The sequence below is a fragment of the Theropithecus gelada genome, chromosome 14, assembly GCF_003255815.1.
Source record: "Theropithecus gelada isolate Dixy chromosome 14, Tgel_1.0, whole genome shotgun sequence".
In the NCBI taxonomy this organism is placed as follows: Eukaryota; Metazoa; Chordata; class Mammalia; order Primates; family Cercopithecidae; genus Theropithecus; species Theropithecus gelada.
In genome coordinates this window covers 10,176,861-10,183,142 of record NC_037682.1, presented here as the reverse complement: position 1 = coordinate 10,183,142, position 6,282 = coordinate 10,176,861, and positions in this window count along the sequence as shown.

The following is a 6,282-nucleotide window of genomic DNA, read 5'->3' as shown; positions in this document are numbered from 1 at the left end:
TTTTTTTTTTTTTTTTTTTGTATTTTTTAGTAGAGACAGGGTTTCACCATGTTAGCCAGGATGGTCTCGATCTCCTGACCTCGTGATCCGCCCGTCTCGGCCTCCCAAAGTGCTGGGATTACAGGCTTGAGCCACCGCGCCCGGCCTGTGGATAGTTTTCTTGTTATCAATCCAATCTTTTTACTTGTCATCCAGGTATTCGCATTTTCTGTTTCTTCTAGAGTCAGTTTCTGTAGTTTGTGTCTTTCTAGGACAGGGTGTCTGATCTTTTAGCTTCCCTGATCCACGCTGGAAGAAGCAGCATCGTCTTGGGGCACACATAAGATACACTAGCATTGACAGTAGCTGATGAGCTAAAACAATGGCAAAGAAATCTCATAATGTTTTCAGAAAGCTTACAGATTTGTGTTGGGCTGCAGACTGGACAAGCTGCTTCTAGGATTTGTTCATTTCACCTAAGTTACTAATTTGCTGGTATACCTTTTACATTTATTTGAAAGAGCTCCTTATACTTTAGCTGCTGATGGCTCCTCCTTGAATCTCTCTCCTTTTGATTTTCATGATGTTCTTTCTTAATAGTCTTATGACTTTGGCCTCCTTAGAATGGGGACGATGAGAGGCCCTCCCCACTGAGTGCTCGTGAGGGTCAGATGAGCGGTGCCTGGGAAGTGTGGAGTGTGGCGCCTGGCTCTGGGGAAGCACTAAGCACCTGCTCGCTCTCGTCCTCACCCTCCCGGCTGCCTCCACCTCCGGCTATTCACCCTCGGCCTCAGCAGCCATTCTTCAGGCCAGTGGCTTTCAGCTGGGGGTGATTTTACCTCCCGGGGGACCTTTGGCCATGTTTGGAGACATGTTTGGTGTCACCACCAAGGGCATGCGGCTGACTACCAGCAGGAAGAGCCCCGACACTGCTAAACACCCCGCGATGCACAGAGCACCCCCCGCAGCAAAGAATTATCCGGTGCCAAATGGTAGCGCTGAAGTCTCTATGGAAACAGCTCTCCATGATTGTTGTAGAAAGAGTAGAAAATATAGTTCAGCCAAAAAAAAGAAAGAAGGAAAAAAGAAAAAGAAGAAACATCTCCTATAATCCTGCCACATTGAAAGAACTTCTGTTAGGAAGGAGTATTTTTTATTTTAGAAATAGGAACGTTTTAAGAATATTCTGGCTCCTGTGAGCTTCCTCCCAGCGATGTCACCAGCTCGTGGTGTGACACAATATGTGGATTGCTGATTCAGGTCTCGGCCAGTCTGTAGATGGTCTCTCCCTCCTTCCTGGTGAAGGACAGGGGCAGTCCCTAGAAGGTAGGCCTAGTCAGGTGAGGGTGGGCAGGGCCCCTGGTTTGTCTGTAGCGTGGTTTGGCATCTTTCGATGGAACTCTGTGTGCATCTAGATGTGTGTGCACAAGGATGTCCCCGAGTCACCACCCAACTGGAAGGTAGACCGGTACGTTAGATTCTGCAGTCTGGTTAGTTACGGGAAAGAATGCAACTTGGATTCATTTTGGCAGGTCCACTTAGGTTGCATTGTTTGATTATGTAGTAGGTCCCGAGGTTTTCTGGGGCCAAGGGCAGCCCAGGCAGGGCCCGTACCCTTGCTGCAGCCAAACACAGACATCATTTGTCCCCTCAGCGTTTGTCACACCTTGATCTCACGTGTCTCCCTTGTAAAGCTCTGTCTCTTGTGTGCTCAGGCGAGACCCGGGGCTCAGATGACATCTCCCGGAGGAGACAGTGGCTCAGCCTGGGCTCTCCTTGGAAAGGTAGCAGATATAAGCTTCAGGCCTGCCCGTCAGAAATCAAACTCACTCAAAGTTGCTGTGTATTGCCGCGTGTTGGTGTCAAAGGCCGAGCCAGCCATCCAAAGGCGCTGACGCTCAGCCACGGCGGGGCGAACAGGGGTTCACTATGTTACTTCTCACCCTCTACCATTTGTGGAAAGTCAGAGGTAGGCACCTTGGCCCAGCCTTGCGACCGACTCCTGGTTTGCGGATGAGGCCCTGAGAAATGGTGGCTCTGCTTGGCCGGGGCTGAGCCTGGGCTTCTGATCGCCAGGCTGGCAATCTGCCCTCTCCCAGGAGAGGTCTGAGTCATCCCATCTGAGCTCCACCGGGGCCCAGCCTCCATAGACTTAGGCCCTGGAGCCCCCAACAGCTGATCTACAACCAACCGTAACCTTGGAATCACCAGGGAATTTCAAAAACAGGCAGGGTTCCAAATCTACATTGAGACGTCTCTCCTGGGCCAGCCAGGAGGTGAGGGACCACTGTTCTGGCCCCCTCTTTTTACAGGGGAAGAAGCAACATCCAGCCTGAAGGAGGAGACTGACCACAGCCAATGAATCCCCCAACGCCACCTTCACCTTCTCTCTCTCTCCCTCTCCCACCAGTGTGTGTTTCAGGGGTTGTGAACATGTGGACTCGTATGTGCCATGTATATGACCTCCTTCCCTCTGTCTGCTTTAAGCCTTCCCTGATACAGCATGTGGCCTGCAGGGTCTGCTTGATGCCGATGTCGACCCCACAATGGGGACGGACCCAGGGGATGTGTGATCCTGAGTCGGCGGGAGGGCCCGCTGTTCTTTGGGAGCTAAAATCTGCCATTTCGCTTAGCAGAGACCCCAGTTCACAATAGGAGGGGTGGCCGCTGACAGCTTAGAAACGTGGCCTCTGGCTTCATGAAAGGTGACTTTGAAAAGCTGCATTTGTGCTTGACGAGGTCTGGGCAGCTGAGCTTTACGGTGACAAATGATTTCAGCGCGAGGCCATGCTGTCAGGAGCAGTAGGGGATAAAAGGCTCCTTCTCCAAGGCTCCCCTTTAAAACATTTCTTTTTATTACAAACTATTTCAAACACACACACGAGTGGAGAGAACACAACAATGAAGCCCCATATACCCATCAGTCACCCAGATTAGATGATGAGCACGATGTGGCCACATTGCTCCACTACCTCCTCTTTCTTTCTTCTCTTTCTTTCTGCTGGAGTATTTAAAATAAAATCTCCATCATCATGTGGCTTCACCTTTGTATCTTCCTCTGAAAAAAAGATATTTTCTTACATAACCACGAAGCCGTGATCACACCTAACAAAGTCAACATTAACCCCTTGGGGCCATCTTATACCCGGTTCATAATCAAATGTCCCTGTTTGCCCTAAAATGGGCTTTTTATACTGTTGGAATCTGGATTCAGAAAAGACTCACGTGCAGTGTTTGGTCATTAGGTCTGTTATTAATTTATTTTTTTTAGAAACAGGGTCTCACTCTGTCACCTAGGCTGGAGTGCAGTGGTGCGATCATGGGTCACTGCCACCTCCAACTCCTGGGCTCAAGGGATCCTCCTCTCTCAGCCTCACAAGTAGCTGGGACTTGTAGCCAGGCAAGTGCTGCCACACCTGGGGAATTTTAAATTTTTCTGTAGAGATGAGGCCTTGCTATGTTGCCCAGGCTGTTTTCAAACTCCTGGGCTCAAGTGATCCTCTAGCCTTGGCCTCCAAAGTGCTGGGATTACAGGCGTGAGCCACAGCACCTGCCCAGGTCTTTAAGTTTCTTAAGGTCCTTCCAGTCTTGGGCTGATCCTCACTCTTCCTCTTATAAATCTAATGGAATTGACTTATTGTAGAAACCTGGCTATTTCTCCTTAGGTTTGCTCCTCATCCTGGACTCCTCTGTCTGCTTCCTCATGGCGTTGGCCTCACCTCCCTCCCCTGTGCTTCCTGTAAGTGGATGTCAGCATTAGAAGCTCAATGAGAATGAGGTTCACCTTTTCTTTCCCCAAGAACAGGCCATGGGTGGTTCTGGTGCTTCTCATTGTCTTATCGGGGGCATGTCTGCTTGGCTTGTCTCTCTTTTTGTGATGGTCGAAAGGACCTGTGGGTTCAGAGGGTGACAGCTCTGCCCGTCCTTGGTAAAGTTCCTTGTCTTGTAGCTTATCTTCAAAGATGGTCCCCAACGAATGTGCCTCCCAGTGTTCTCACCCTTAGGTAGTCTCCTCCCCGGGGCTGAATCTGGGCTGGCTGGCTGACTTCCTTTTGCCCACTAGGGTGTGGTGAAGTGACTGCGTGTGATTTCTGAGGCTGGGTCGCAGAAGCCTTGTCCTCTGAAAGTCTCCAGTCTTTCAGAACATGCACTCTGGGTGAAGCCAGCTGCCATGGAAGGAGTGAGACTATTCTGTGACCGCCATGATGTGAGGAAACCCAAGCTAACCATGGGGAGAGGCACATAAAGAGAGAGAGAGACAGAGAGAGAGAGAGAGACAGAGAGAGACAGAGACCTGCCAGCCTCTGCTGCCTCCTGCAGTGTCAGCCGAAGTACCAGACTGCCGAAGACATCCTGGGTATCCTGTCCAGTTGAGTTTTCAAATCACCCCAGTCCCAGCTGCCATGTGACTCCAACTATATGAGAGGCCCCAGGTGAGATCGGCCCAGCTGAGCCCTGTCAGCCCATATTCAGTCAACTCTGAATGTGAGAGGTAATATGAAATTGTTGTCATTAGTTACCACATTTAGGGATGGCTCGTTATTAACTGGGAACACCAATCAACTTTTCCCCGACATGTTTTAACCATTGCCTGAATCGATCACTTTATTAGAAGTTACAGAAATGAATTTCTAATTCCTTCATTCCTCTCACATTTATTTGCTTGGTTACCCTGAGATATGGTCCCTAGATGAAAGATGGGGAAATTATGGGATTCTCTCCTTTTCATGGATGGCCTACTCTGCTTTGAAAGTGGTGATCTGACCCTTTTTGGATTCTTGGCCCAGATCAAGGTAGGAGAGAAAGAGGAAGACAGATAAGAGGTGGAAGGTGAACAGGAGACTTGGTTTCCAAGGCAACTACCAGGTAATCATCAGGCCCTCTGAAGGATCATTATTTCTTTCTCTTGCTAAAAGCCAGACGCTGTCACCTTCTAAGCCAGCTCAGATGCTTGGGCAGGCACTAAAATGGGTCCTCAGGGGAGGCAATGGGTGTGAGACCCTGTGGGGTGGCTGCTTCTACCCTCATGCTGGCTGCCTCTCCAGGGCCTGTAGGTCCTCACCCCTTCCTCTCAAAGACAGACCGCTTACCCCAAATTTCCTCGGGCCACGAGGAGCGCCTAGTTCTGGGCCGAGGGCTGCATGTAAAGCTGTCTTCCCAGGAGCTCCAAGGGACAGGATGACTTTGCTCAGAGTCGTGTCCTGGGCCTTCATCTGTGAGAACATTGAATCTGAGGACCCTGCCTTGTCCCAGGGTGGGGGGATGGTGCCCTGAATTCCATCAGAAGGAAAATGAACAATGACCCTGTGTCCAGCGATTAGAGGTGATTCCAGGGCGAGCCTGGCCGTGGTGCGAGAGCTGCCTGGGGCAGTTAAGAGCCACTATTTATTTATTTTTATTGATTGATTGATTGATTGAGATGACGTCTTGCTCTGTCCCCCAGGCTTGAGTGCAGTGGCACGATCTTGGCTCACTGCACCTCCACCTTCTAAGTTCAAGCGATTCTCCTGTCTCAGCCTCCTGAGTAGCTGGGACCACAGGCATGCACCACCACACCCAGCTAATTTTTGTAGTTTTAGTCGAGACGGGGTTTCACCATGTTGGCCAGGCTGGTCTGGAACTCCTGACCTCAGGTGATTCACCCGCCTTGGCCTCCCAAAGTGCTGGGATTACAGGCGTGAGCCACCGTGCCCGGCCGAGAGCCACCATTTAATGAGCACTTACTATGTGCAGGACAGACTGAGGGCCGCTCAGCGCTGCAGGCCAGTGACCTCACAGATTCTCGCAAGAGCTCCCTCAATGGGTTTGCCCTTCATCCCGGTTCACAGATGTAGGGATGGAGGCCCAGCGAGGTCGAGCCACTTGTCCAGGGTCATGCAAAGTGCCGCCTGCCGTCTAACTGCAGAACCTATTCAGACATTCGTCCCTTGCCAAGCCCCGTCCTGCTGGGAGTTGCTCTGGCAATGAGAACAGCCTTGTTGTTTTATTATTTACCTCTAACTGTGCACCTGGATTTGTTGGGTGACCCATAAGGCATAAAGGATGGAGGAGTCCTACTCCAGGCTGGTGCCTGAGTCCTGATTGTTTGTGGGACCTCCTGCCCCCCACCACACCCTGGGGCACTCAGGGCAGATCTGAGTTCTGATTGGCTGGACTGGCTTTGGGTGGGGCTGGTCTAGACATGGTCGGTCGTGCACGTTCACAGAAGTGCTCAATGCAGTCGCTGCCTGGGGAGTGGAGCTGGTGCTGTCTTTGGCATTCTCCCCAGTGTGGAACAGACTTCATTTGTTCTGTAATAGTATT